Source organism: Ailuropoda melanoleuca, chromosome 6 (assembly GCF_002007445.2).
Source record: "Ailuropoda melanoleuca isolate Jingjing chromosome 6, ASM200744v2, whole genome shotgun sequence".
NCBI classification, from domain to species: domain Eukaryota; kingdom Metazoa; phylum Chordata; class Mammalia; order Carnivora; family Ursidae; genus Ailuropoda; species Ailuropoda melanoleuca.
The window spans coordinates 6,515,793-6,530,663 of record NC_048223.1 but is presented as its reverse complement, the minus strand read 5'-3'; the positions used below and the strand labels follow the sequence as shown (position 1 = coordinate 6,530,663).

At 41.3% G+C, this 14,871-nt stretch overlaps 1 pseudogene; it reads left to right on the top strand.

Moving 5' to 3' along the window:
• Nucleotides 1-5,306: 5,306 nt before the first annotated feature.
• On the top strand, nucleotides 5,307-6,571 carry LOC105236528 (annotated as a pseudogene).
• The last annotated feature ends 8,300 nt before the right edge of the window (nucleotides 6,572-14,871 follow it).

The window sequence follows — 14,871 nt, the reverse complement described above, 5'->3', positions numbered from 1 at the left end:
AGCATTCTGTAGAGTGCATTTATCCCCCCTCAGGATGAGCTCCCATAAAGAGCTTTACAGTGACTCTCCTCATCTTTGCCCCTTTATAGACCTGGCTGAGAACTGATGGTGACGTATATCTGGGGAGGGATTGCTGCCATATGTGTACATACTTATGTACATATAAGTTCTAAATGCCTTACATGTATTATGTCACTCAGTCCTCACAAGAACGCTCTGAGGTAGGTGGTATTATTATCCCCATTTTACCAGTAAAGATACTAAGTGGTTAATGACCTGTTCAAGGTTGTTAGTGACAGAGCTGGGCTTTAAACTTGTAGATGACTTCCTCCAGGCGAGTATCAGAAGAGTCCCCAGCGCCACAGCCGGGGCTGTCTTACCCCTCACCTCATCCCCATATGCTCTACACAAATGCCCCTCAGAGAACCACCACCCCTGTCCTGCCCTTTACTGAGATTGTTTCCCCCCTGGTTGGTAATCCCCTAGCCCTTGGGCTGTGGAGGGGATGGAGGGCCCCATTGTTATCTTCTTCACCCTGGCCAGGCTCTGGCACCCCCGTCCAGCTGCTACTTTGCCTCAAGTTGGCACCAGGCAGGCAATGCTTTGCCAAGAACATTGGTAGGGGGAGAGAAAACAGCCCCCACCTCTGACTCCACCCTGCCCCAATGGTGACCTCCTCTGCTTTTCCTGTTGTTTGCCCATAGCAGGTCACAGCCACCCCTCCTCTCTGCCCAGGGCTCCTTGTGCTCCTTGCCTAGACTTACTAGGCATATGAGAATAAAATATTTATATAGCTCTAAGACTGGGGGGTTGAGATTCAAGGCTTCTGAGGCCCAGGGTTGGAACTGACACACTTCCACTCTCTCTTATTCTGTTGGCCAAACCCAGATTTGAAGGACTCACCCTAGGGGGAGTTAGGTGCAAAGTCACATTGCAAAGAGAGTGGGTACAAAGAGTGAAGGATGGAGGCATCCAGGCGCTTCACTACACCAACCGTGTAAAATTAAGATGGCAAGTCCAACTTTCTAGTTACTGTTGCTTAACATTGGAGGCATGGGACTGCTTTCCTTACTCAGAACCTTGGAAACTTAGAAGTCTCTGAAACACTTTTTTTTTTAATTCACTGTAAACTCCTTATGTAAATAGACACTCAATCCATAAAACTTTGCTTTTTGTCAAATTTCCATGTTAATTATGTAAGTCAGTTACTTCTTTAACTCCCAATGGATGTTCAAAAAACTCCAAAAACAATTTCTTTATAGTGCTCATCTGCAAACAATGAGGGAGTTAGAAAAGCTTGGTCTCTAAAGCACTTTCTGCACTATTTACTGAATAGTTAATACAGTAAGAATAGTAATTATAAAGTATATTACTACACCAGTTCACCCAAAGGGGAATTCATTTTGGCACTAAACAGGGCAAGGCACACTTTTGAAGAAATATGTTTCTTATAATAGCCAACAGTATTAATTGTCCTGTAGATTGGGGTAGAGAGGAAGAAAGGGATATATAAGTTAATCAAAAACGTAAACTCAGAGGCAACACAATAAATACTTACCTCATAAGGAAGACCCTTTATGACAATTTTAGGGCTCTGAGAGAAATAAGAACAAAGCTTAGATTTAGATGATGCTTTTTTCCCAACTAGTTCAAAACTCTTTAAAAGGAATCCCTATAGCCCCTGTTATGTGAAAAATAAATATTTTACTCTCATTCTGTGTAAAAATTTAATGAGTATCGGTGAAAAACTAAAACAACTGGTGAAAAGTCTAGTTATTTAATTATTTGACTCAATTCGACTTTACTTTCATGGTCTTGATTAATTGATCACCAACAGTGGAGCAATGGAGAACCAATCTTTAATTTATTATCATTTACTGAATGCTTATCATGTGTTCAGTACTCAGGACTCCTTACAATATAAAACTAGTCCTTGTTCACATGATCCTATTGTCTATTGGGGAAGGTAGTCAGTGCATTTTTTAAAAAATTAATTACAGAAGGTATAAAATATAGGTTCTGAAAGACCAGTGAGACTAGTTGGAGAGAGGACAGTGTTTTCTCCCCAACATCCATTAACCCTCAAAACCCATTTTGGAAAAAAAAGAAAACAAACCATGTTATTTAAGTGGAATTATCCTCACCCCTAACTCCAGGGATGATCCCTAACTGGCCTAAATCAATCAAAGTAATCCCAGCCTCTGGAGCCAAGTGATGGGTTCTGGTAATTCATGAAATTCCACAGGGCCTGGACATGGGAACTCAGTCAGCTGGAAGCTCAGGATTTCTGTGGAATTTCTGGAGTTCAGATGCTCTCCTCCTTCAACTCTGGGTTGGGCCAACAGAATAAGAGCAAATGAAAGCTTGTCAGTTCCAACCCTGGGCCTCAGAAGCCTGGAAGCTCAACCCCCCAATCTTGGAGCTATAGAAATATTTTATTTTCATATGCCTCTGAGAATTTATGGGTGTTTGTTTCATAGTAATACCTAATTGATAATGAGTGAATGTGGTATATGGTTGTGAGGCCCGGACCTGCTTCTCAGCACATTGCCATGTTTGGGGATATCCCACCACATGCATATCAGTGGGGGACAGAGATGCTTCCCAGTGTAGAAGCACTGAGGGCAGATATCCATAGTCTCAGGCAGCTTCACAGCCGAGGCACAGGCTTCTCTTCTCTGCTTGGCCATCTGAACGACCTGTGTGGTTCTGTGAGTCCCGAGCTAGCCACATGAAGAAGTTGGAGAATTCATTTTGTTGGCGGCAGGTGTGGTGGACAGTAGCAACATGCAATGTCCTAGCCGAGATGCCCTTCAGCAGATGACTGGATTAAGAAGATGTGGTCCATATATACAATGGAATATTACTCAGCCATCAAAAAGAATGAGTTCTCAATTTGCAGCAACATGGACGGCACTGGAGGAGATAATGCTAAGCGAAGTAAGTCAAGCAGAGAAAGACAATTATCATATGGTTTCACTCATTTATGGAACATAAGAAGTAGGAAGATTGATAGGAGAAGAAAGGGAAGAAGAAAGGGGGGGTAAACAGAAGGGGGAATGAACCATGACAGACGATGGACTCTGGGAAACAAACTGAGGGCTTCAGAGGGGAGGTGGGTGGGGGAATGGGATAGGCTGGTGATGGGTATTAAGGAGGGCACATATTGCATGGTGCACTGGGTGTTATACGCAAGTAAATGAATCATGGAACTTTACATCAAAAACTAGGGATGTACTGTATGGTGACTAACATAATATAATAAAAAAATATTATTATTTAAAACAAACAAACAAACAAAAAATCCATGCAATGTCCTAGAGCAACAGTTCCAGAAGTAGCACTTAGTATCCTGAATCCCAGGGTCAGAAGGTAGCGCACTGTCTTTATCAAACTGCTTCTGTGGCCTAAGTTTCGCTGCAGTTCTACCTACCATTTGACTTACCCAATATCCTTTCAACAAATGTGTTATTCCCCAGATCAGTCAAAATCAATTTTTAGTGCTTAAACTGAGAATCCTCTCTAGAACGTTTAGCCAAACATCCCCTTTTATTGTGTCTAAGCTCTTCTGAGCTGGACCTTCTGTTCCGCGAAGCTAGAAGCATCCTAGCTGATGGTGGAGTACTGGCAGTAAGTGTTGTCAGAGCCCTGAGCAACAGCCCCAGTGTCAGAATACGCTGTGTATGCAGTTGAACTCAGCCTAATGCATCGACCCGGTGCAGGCAAGGAGGTTGCAGCAGGGAATCGTCACATGGCGACTGCGGTACAGGGAGGACAGCGGGTCTGAACTCAGTTCAGCAGCCTCGTTTCTCCTGGAACTGAGGGTGAGCATCATGCCCTCTCCCCCACCTTCTTTGTTGTGGGTAAGGCAGATGGGAAGAATGACAGGCTAGCTCATCCTTTCCATCCTCACCCCAACCCATCCTACTTGGATATTGCTAGCTAAGGGTGTGCAAACCCATCATTTTGCTGGTCCTGCAGAGTTGGCTGTCAGTGGTCTCGACTTTCAAGGGACAGATCTCATTCTGAGATGTGCAGGGAAGTGTCTCCCAATTGGCCCCTGTCCAGACAAGTCCGCTTGTTGAGTCTCCCCACAGCATAAGCGACAGCCATTCAGTGTTGAGGCCTCGTTCACAGAGTCATCAAGACATGAGGTTACGAGGCAGGCCCTCACACAAAGTTAAAGTACGTTTAGAAATTATCTTGAATAAATAAATACTGGCTTCATCATTATGCTTATTTTTCTGTATTTCCACTTGCATTTAGGTTTTGGCTTGGTTATTTCTTACTGTTCTGTTAGCTCTTTGGTGCCTCTAAGATATTTTTTCTGATCTAGCCAGCATTTTTAGCTATTTTCAGTGGGAGAGTGGTCCAAAACATCTTGGTAACCACTATTGACAGAAATAGAAATCTTCCATTGAGTTTTTAATTTCATCATTATAGTTTTCATTCTTATAAGTTTTAAATGGTCCTTAAGTCTCTGATACTTTAAAATGATTTCTTATTGCCTGTCCATATTTCAAGCTTGTCTTGTATTTCTTTAAAATTGTTAGACATAGTTATTTTATATTTGGTGTCTGATATGTTCAGTGTCTGAGGTCTCTGGAGTCCTTTGCTGATACCTACCTGTTCTGCTGGATCTTGTTCATGGCGCCTTATGTCTTAGTATGCTTAAAGTGTTTGCTGGAAGACAGTTTGTTCCTTAGAACTTGTGTGTGTGTGAATTTCCAGAACTGATTAAAAAAAAAAAAACCCATAGATTCAAAAAGAATCCCACCCCTACTCCCACTGTCCCCCGAAAAAAGAAAAATCCCTAGGAGGACAAACTAAAAACATACATATACACACATCTATATTTATAAGATTATATCACCTTGAAGAAAAAACATGGAAAGATTCATAATCTATTTTTAACATGGTTATGTGCACATGGAAGGAAAGGAGAGGGTGGGGAAAGAATGATGTGGGTGATGAGGATATGGAAGGTGGGGAATAACAAAGCAAAAAGGAGAACAAAAGATACAAATACTTCTGATTACACTTAGGAATTTTAATAAATGTATACATGTAGAAAGAAAGCTTAAAAATAAAATGTATGAACAAAGGAAAACAATATATCTCTCTCCATAGAGAAAGATCCAAAATAAAATAACTGGAAACTGAATTTAAAAGTGGATTCAGAGAATAATGCCCTGTGACCACATGCAAAGGTGATTCAACCTTAGGAAATACATCAACGTAATTCAATATACTATGTTAACTAATTAAAAGTCACTAATCTTACATGAGAATAAATACATGTTCTTATTACCAATGACTGGGAAGACTACTTGGCAGTCAAGCACTTCTCTGTAGAAGGTCAGCTGGAATTCAGGGCATTGCTGTTCATCCCCTCTGAGGCTCCTTTCAACCTCTTTGAGAACAAGAAGAAAAAGAACGTTGAACTCTATGCCCACCATGTGTTCATCATGCAGAGCTGTGATGACTTGCTCCCAGAGTGTCTCAACTTCACCCGTGGTGTGGTTGACTCTGAGGACCTGCCCCCGAGCATCTCCCTAGAAATCCTCCAGCAGAGCAAAATCTTGAAGGTCATTTGCAAACACACTGTAAAGGAATGCCGTGAGCTCTCCTCGGAGCTAGCAGAAGACAAGGAGAACTATAGGAAATTCTACGAGGCCTTAACCAAAAACCTAAAGCTTGGAATCCATGAGAGCTCGAGTCATCGGCACGGCCTGTCTCAGCTGCTGCGCTGTCACCCTTCTCATTGTGGAGATGAGATGACTTCTCTTGCAGAGTATGTCTCCCGAGTGATGGAGACCCCGAAGTCCAGCTATCATATCACTGGTGAGAGCAAAGAGCAGGTTGCCGGCTCTGCTATTGTGAAGCGAATGCAGAGTGGGGCTTCAAGGTAGTGTGTATGATGGAGCCTGTTGCCAAGGGCTGTGAGCTGCGGCTCAAGGAGTTTGATGGGAAGACTCTGGTCTCGGTTACTGAGGAGGGCGTGGAGCTGCCTGAGGATGAAGAGGAGAAGAAGAAAAAGAAGGAGAGCAAAGCCCAGTCTGAGAAGCTCTGCAAACTCATGAAAGAAATCTTGGATAAGAAGGTTGAGAAGGTGACAGTCTCCAGCAGGCTGGTGTGACTGCAGTGTGACTAGCTGCAGCGTGACCAGCACCTGTGGTGGACGGCCAACATGAGAGGATTACGACGGCCCAGGCTCTTGGAGACGATGCTGCAATGGGCTATACGATGGCCAAAAAGCACGTGGAGATCAACCCTGACCACCCCGGTGGGGAAATGCTGTGGCAGAAGGCGGAGGCCGACGAGAGTGACAAGGCTGTCGAGGACCTGGCCATGCTGCGGTTTAAGGGCTCTGCTTTCTCTGGCTTCTCACTGGAGGATCCCGAGACTCGCTCCTACCACATCCACCACATGATCAAGCTAGGCCTGGGCATTGAGGAGGATAAAGTGACCGCGGAGAAGCCCAGTGCTGCTGCTCCCGATGAGACCCCCCCACCCCAACCCCACCCCTGAGGGTGACGAGGATGCCTCTCTCATGGAAGAGGTGGATTAGAAGTTTCTACCTATAGACCTCGTGCCCCGTGAATAGTGTCCCCATGGCTCCCAGCAGCCCGGAGTGGCCCAAGTTCACCTGGTTCCCTCTGCTGATGTCTAGTGGTTTTTTCATTTTTCTCCTGTCTTTGAGGCAGGATACAGGGGCCTCAAGCCCTAGCCTTTCCCATATTTGATAAGGGGTTTGGCTGTGTATTGTGGAGTTTTTGTTTATTTTGTTCTGAAATTAAAGTATACAAAACAGTTTTATTAAAAAAAGAATAAAAATATACTCCTAAAAAAAGAATAGATAAAATTCAGAAATCATTCTTAATATATAAAGAACTTTTAAAGCTGGTGAAAAAAAAATCAGCAATCCATTAAAAAATAAAAAAGGACGTGAACAGGTTAATTGCAGAGGAGGAAAAGCAAGTGGCCAATAAAAATATGAAAAAATCAAATTGTCACTAACTGGATAAGGAGATACAAATGAGGAACCTGAAGCCTTCATCTGGTCATACCTGCCGCAAATATTCTCTTCTGGTCTGAGTCTGGCTTTCAAGATTGTAGAAGTTGTCTTTTTATTGACATACAGATTTTAAATGCTTCTCGCATATGCAGATTCATCATTCTTTTTATTTTTTAAAAGATTTTATTTATTTATTTGAGAGAGAAAGAGCACGAGCAAGTGGAGCAGCAGGCCGAGGGAGAAGCAGGCTCCCCGCTGAGCAGGGAGCCCAATGCAGGGCTCGATCCCAGGACCCTGGGATCATGACCTGAGCCAAAGGCAGACGCTGAACTGACTGAGCCACCCAGGTGCCCTTTGTCATTCTTTTTATGAGTGTGATATTGTTTTATTCCCTTGAGATTTGAAAAAACTAAAAAGGTCATAATATCCAATGGGTTATATAATATCCTATATAATAACATTAACATATATAGTAACATCATAAATGATTGAAAGAACCAACATTCTTATCCCACGTCATTGATGGGAATGCAAACAACAGATTTTGAAACATAATGAGGCAGCAAATATTAAAACATTAAACATGTTCATCTTTTGAACTTGCAATCCCACTTTGAGGAATCTATATCACAGAAATAAATGAATTGGCAATACAAGGATGTTTCTTGCAGCACTGTTTATAATATAAAACTGTGTGAAGTGGGGTAAGTGGAGGGAGCAGGGACAGCTGAACGTCCATCAGGAATAGAATGGTATAAATTCTACGGGGATTTACAAAATGAGGTGTTTTTTTCCATTATTGATATTGTATTTACACTGATTACTTTATATGGAGGGATATTCATACTATAATACTAAGTGAAGAAAGGAGGGTACAGGATGTAATAGATAATGTGTTGGTTTTGCTGACCCAAGATTCATTTACCTTTTTTGTAAAATAGGACCTGGGTTTTCCTTTTGGGAGTGTTTGTGTCACACACACACACCCCCTCGTGGAATTCAAATGTTGCAGTCATTACTCCCAATGTGATGGTATTAGGAAGCGGGGCTGTTGGGAGGTAATAGCTCATGAGGGTGGAGCCCTCATAAATGGGATTAGTGCCCTTATAAGAAGAAACATGAGAGCTTTCTCTCAGTCCTTCTCCTTCTCCCTCCTCCTCCCCTTGCTCCTCACTCCTTTTCCTTCATCTCTTTCTCTGTCTTTCTCTGCCTCTTTGTCTCTGTCTCTCGTTCTCACTCCAAGACAGCCAGTTGCAAACCAGGAAGAGCGTCCTTACCAGATACCGGATCTTAAAGCACCTTGACATTGGACATCCCAGCCTCTAGAATTGTGAAAAATAAATGCTTGTTGTTTAAACTCCTTGGTGTAGGATATTTTTATATGGCAGCCCAAACTAAGGCCCCTGTTCTCAATCCATGTGTGCCCATGACACACGCCTGGAGAATCAGAGCATTCCTCCAGCCACAGGGATTGATTCAGGGATGAACATGTAATCTAATCAGAGGCAGTGAGTGCAAAATCTGAGAACTTTCATTGATCCTGTTGAAAAAGAATCATACTCTCTTTTCTCCGGGGTTTGGAACTATAAAGATGTATAGTCAGAGCTGTGGCACCCCTTTGCCACCACAGGAGAGACTTTCCCAAGAACGTCCCAATATAGAGAAAAACTGAAGCAAGACAAAGCTAGACCTGGGGCTGATTTAAGTCCCTAGATCCAGCTATGCTTGAAGCCAACAATAAATGAACCAATAAATCCTCCCTTTTACTTAAAATACTTTCTGTTTCTGTTAGTTGTAATCAAAAAGAGTCCTGATTAATATAGAGAATAATCTGGATAATTTGATTCTGACTTTATAAAGCAGAACTTTTATAATTCTGTATTTGTGTTTGGATAGATGCACTTGTACATATTTGTTTGGTGTGGAGAATATACACTAACTTGTTAACATTGTGTTTCTCCGGGGGATGGGATTGGAGAAGGGGAAGGGGTGTTGTACACCTCTGAAATGTTTGACTTGCATACGAGTGTTTGTATCTTTTGTAATTTCAAAAAACCTTATAAATTAGAAAACAATGGATGTCATATATTTTGTGTTTTTCTATGGGATTATATAGAGAGGGTAATGGTGCAAGTGACCTGGGAAAAAGAAAAGAGCTTCAATTTGATTCTACAAAGATTTTTATTTTTATTTTTATTTATTTATTTTTTTAAAGATTTTTTATTTATTTATAAGACAGAGATAGAGACAGCCAGCGAGAGAGGGAACACAAGCAGGGGGAGTGGGAGAGGAAGAAGCAGGCTTCCAGCGGAGGAGCCTGATGTGGGGCTCGATCCCATAACGCCGGGATCACGCCCTGAGCCGAAGGCAGACGCTTAACCGCTCTGCCACCCAGGCGCCCCTCTACAAAGATTTTTAAAGAATAATCGTATTAAATGATGAAAACCTAGAAAAGATTTTCTGAGTAAATTCTTGATTTCAGAACTTAAATATAATCGATTAGGGCTCTTTATATCTTTATCTTGAATTAAAATGATTAATGTTCTTTAAAATGGCCTTCCTCCTAGCTAACCTGACGCACATATGACATTAATCCAATAGATTTAGGAATAGGAAACCGGATTTCTCCCTAATGATTAAAATACGTCCTCCCCCATGTTAAGAAAACAAAGTAATAAATTATTTTACTATTGACCCTGGAAATTTGTCTTTCTCAAATTCTAATTCTGAGTTAATAAACTGGAAGTTCTTATCATAGTTTATTTTGAAATATGTTTTAAATGATTACTTAGGATAGCATTTGTGATGTTTTTCCACACTGTCATCTTTGATTTCTTGTTTATAAATGTCACCAAGTATCTGATCAGCCCCAATGATCAAAATCTTGATGCTATAATTTTACGAAAACACAATTTGGAGGCATATGTTGTTATAGTACTTACATTTGCATTATTTAGTAAGATGGCTTTTTCCCTCCCGGGGGTTGGGGAAGGGAGATCGGTGGGAACATTAATGACATCGTGCGGAGGAAAACACTGTGACTCTTGCCTTTGAGTAGCATTTCACAGGTCCTCACTCACACCACATTTTAAACCCATGAAAGGTCATTTACTTTCTCTCATAAGCCTTTAACTCACTTGAGAGATGGGCTTAGCCAAAGATAAAGCTCCTGTGAATTGGTAACCTGGTTTTGGGAAAAGACTTACGTAGTAACTAAGGTGTTGGATAAACAGACACTTAGCATTTATTTACAAAGCAGCCTCATAGCTCTGATTATTATATTGATTATTTCTTCACAGCACAATGTAGCTGTCTTGCAGTTCCTTTTTCCAGGAAGAGGATCAGTTTAAACATAATTAAAAGTTGGGAATTGCTTTCTTGAATATGGGTATATCATGTTATTAGATCGTATCTGCAAACCCATATACCATGTTATGGGTAGAAATGATCATGTTTATCAGTAATTTCTGGGGGAAACAGGGCATTTTTAAAAGAATGGGATTTCTAATGAAGCATGTATGAAATATTAGCCGTTAAATCCAACAAAATGAAAATTTTGACAAGTGACAGTGAGTAAACCACGCCTTCTGAAAAAGCGCAAGAGGTAAACAATTTTTATGTTATAAAATCTATCCCCTAAGATGGCAAAATTGATTTTATTGATTTACAGTACCACCAACATTCTTGTAATGTAAAATTTAGTAGCTAGCCTGGGCATTAAATTTTAAACTCCGAATCACCATCAATCTTTTATTTAGATCTGATAAGCTTCAGGCATTGCTTCGACAGTGGAATCAATATGGCTCTCCCACATGGAGTAATTCACCTTCAGGACATTATGTCTTCTTTTACAAGTCTGTATGCAAAAGTATTACCTCTTACAATGGAAATCATGTACAACTAAATTTTTTTTCCCACTTTGCATTGGAGTGAGGATTATGTTGCTTTGACTAACAACTTATATTTTTTTCCCTTGGCTTTATTAGCTCTAGCCAAGTCCTTCATTTTCATAAATAGAATTGAAAATGCTGTTCTTTTAATCTTCTGGGTTGAATTCTGGGTCATGCAAAGATTAAGTGAAGTGACTCCAAACCTAAAATCCTATAATTACAGAATCTCTGTTTAGGTTGGTGGTTGGTCTTCCTTTTCCATCTGCTTCTAAGTTGGGAAGAGAGCTCTCAACTACAAATTAAGAAAGTCTTGGCTTGTTCATCTGTGGTAAAGCAAACAGATTTGAAGAGGCCATCTATTTAGCTACCATTTGTTCTGTTTAATCTGAGATTAGGCCTAGGTTTACAAAAGAAATCTACTAAATTCAGAGTGGCCAGGATTCTTTAAGACAGCATTACTTGATAGTAGGGTCTTCCTATAGCCTCTTTCGAGTGGTTTATAATGGGGGGGGGATGTAAATACGTCAAGCTCTGACAAATTTGAAGATGCAGTTTTAGAAGGAATAGAAATATCTACAAATTGATCACATAACTTGAAGGACTTCTAAATGGTAGCACATGTTCCTTAGGCAATTTTTAAAGAAGCTTGTACTAATTGCTCTGATGATCTGCTGAATGTGTTTTTACCACTGACCATCACCTGAGGAAAGACCATGTAACTCATTACTGTAATGGCCTGTGTAAAGAAACCCCGTGGGGAGGGGAGACTTAGAATTACAACCTCATTTCTAATTGGAATACGGTGACAAAGAAACTAGTCACAGATGGAGCAAGGAGCCAAAAGATCTGCTTGCCTATCTGGGGCAATCTGTCTGCAAAACTGTGCATTAGACTATGATGCAATTTTTACAGCCAGTTTGCAGGTTTAAATTCTGTGAAGTTTCAAAGGGACCTAATAGAGGACATTTCCTAGGTTTAGAACATGGCAATTTGTTTTAAGAAAGACTACGATGGGTAATGTGACCTTCCAACTTGGAGACAGTATAATTAATTAATTAAGGGTGTTAGTTTAGTTTTGTTTTTATAACTCTGGTAAACTTAAAGGAATGTCTTGATGGTCACTGAAAGTGGAAAGTGTATATGATGCTGGGCTTTTCTGCCTGTTGCTTTCTCTGCTTGGGGAGTCTGCTGGGAGCAGGATGGTGAGTGAGGAGTAAGGACTCAGGGCCAGGCAGACAGTCAGACCTGAGTTCGTATTTCAATTCTACCATTACTGGCTGGGTGATTGTAAGCATGAAACTGTAACTGAGTCCAAGGTCATTCTGCTTGCCACACGACAGGCCAACAAGTTGAGAGCAAGATGTTGGGGTGAGGAAAGCAACTTTATTTGGAAAGCCAGCAAACCAAAGAGATGGGGGACTATTGTCCTAAAGAACCATCTCCCCTTGGCAAGAAATTTAAGCTTCTTCTATGTTAGCATAACGGAGAAGTAGAATGGGGTTGGGTTCAAAAGGTGACTGATTATCTGTAGACATCCCAGGAAAATCATGTAACTTCTTTGACCTTGGTCAGTTGATCTTCGCGTACAGGAATCTGGTCAAGTCGATCCTGTAAATCTTAAACAGAGCATAGTGATTTCTGTATATATTTCCTTATCTCCTCGAGTGAAGTAGATTTTGGGTAAAAAGCAGTTTATGTACATCTTAGGTGTAAGCAGAAGATTTATGCTACAGGTTACAGCAGCAAGGGAAATAGAAGCAATATGGAGTCAGATACGCTAAGTTTTTCCCTGTTACAAAACTTACCATCTCTGTTTCTTCAGGTGTTTAGTGGAATCAATGGTAATTTACTGAGGGGATGTAGAAAGAACGAAGTAACAAATGCAGAGTAGCTAGCACATGGCAGATGCTCCAAAATGGTCCTTTACTTCTTTTTTCCCTATGTCTGTCTGCCTGGTAAATCACTCATCCTTCAGATCGACTCAACAATCCTCTTACCTTCCAGCCCTCAAGACTCCTCTCTTATGAACATGGAAATGTTGGACTATGGTTGGGATATTATTCCCAGATCATCTTTGGAACAGAGGACTGTGATCTCTCCAAAAGACACAGAATGGGGGCGCCTGGGTGGCTCAGTCATTAAACATCCGCCTTCGGCTCAGGGCGTGATCCCAGAGTTCTGGGATCGAGCCCCACATCCGACTCCTCCGCTGAGAGCCTGCTTCTTCCCCTCTCACTCCCACTGCTTGTGTTCCCTCTCCCGCTGGCTGTCTCTCTCTCTCTCTGTCAAATAAATAAATAAATAAATCTTAAAAAAAAAAAAAAAGACACAGAACGAACGGTCTTCAAACAGCTAAGATCCCCTCTGAACCTGGAGTAGCAGACCACTTGGCTCTTCAAAGCCTTGGGCCCGAGTCAGTTAAGGAAGGTCTCTTGTTCTTTTTTTTGTACAATGCAATCATGAGATCTTTAAAGTCAACGGACTAATAAAAAAGCCGTGCCTTCATCATTAACCTCCCAACCTAATAACATCTTTGCTGACTGATCTTCCCAATCGATTTGCCCTTTGGTCTAATTTTCTACCTGCTGTTTGCCTGACTGCGAAACCTGCAACATTTATGGCCCCTGCCAGTCAGCATTCACGACAACTCAGGTTGTACACTAACTGCCCTTTGACAGACTTCCTTCGTCCATCTCAGATCTTCAGAGTGACCCTCACACAGCTCTGCATAAGCTTCTTGTCATACTTCTCTGAAGAGGGACAGCCAGATCAGTAACTTTAATCTGCTTTGCTACCAGAATTTGATGATCTCTCCCAGTTCTTGCCCAATTCACCTAATCATTATCCTTCAAATGTTTTTAGTTTGTTTCACGTATTGGATTCACTGGTTTAGGAACCCACCTCAGAGCTTAACTCGGAAGCACAACTCTAGCAACAGTTCACTATACTTTTCTGCAGAGTATATGCTTGTTTTATGATTAACGGTTAATCTAACTGCATACATCTTTTGCAACCATCCTGCCAGATTCTTCCTGTATTTCCTCCCTGGGAAGGTTTTTACTGATAATCATTCTATCCTTAATCATCTCCCAAAGTCTTTGGTCTCACCAATCATTGCTCTTAACCTAGAGACCCAACATAGCTTACTCTAACTTATATTGAATAAGATGCTGTGGTTCTTTGATATTCACTTGGGAATTTAGTCACTTGTAGATTTTCATAAAGCAAACTCTCCCTTCTACAGTTGGGAGTGTTTCTAAGTTGTTTATGTTAAACATTTCCCCCATCGTGCACGCTTTTCACATTAAATGAAGTCACCCGTTTAAATCAGTGTTCTGTTGTGTCAATGATGTTATCACTTGATGGTGTAGGTCAGGGTTGGCAAACTTTTCTGTAAAAGGCCAGGTAATAAATACTCTGAGCTTTGCAGGCCATACAATCTCTGGGCAGCTGCCCAACTCTGCCATGGCAGCCGTCAGACAATTTGTAAGTGAATGAGCATGCATGGCTGTGAGCCAATGTAACCACCTATAGAAATCAAAATTTGAATTTCATATAACTTTCACGTGTCTTGAAGTATTATTCTTTTCGTTTTTTCAGACCAGTAAATAAACGTAGCAACCATTCCCAGCTATGAGCCGTACAAAAATAGGCAGAGGGCTGGATTTGCTCTGTGGCTGTCGTTTTCTGGCTGTAGTATAGTTTATGGTCGGGAGCAGATCCAGGTTTTCTGGGGAGTGAACCCTTTATAATTTGGGCTCCCTTGTGTAAGAAAAAGAATGCAAAATTACAAACACAAAACTGGATACAGGGCTTTGGGAGGGACTCACACCCATGAACTGTCCTTGCAAATTGAGCCTCTTTGGTGTCCTGGTTCATCTGCCTCTGGTGATCGTTGGACAATTCTGCTGCAGAATGTCCCAGACCCAGCTCATTACTGGAGACACCAAGAGAGCTCTTCTA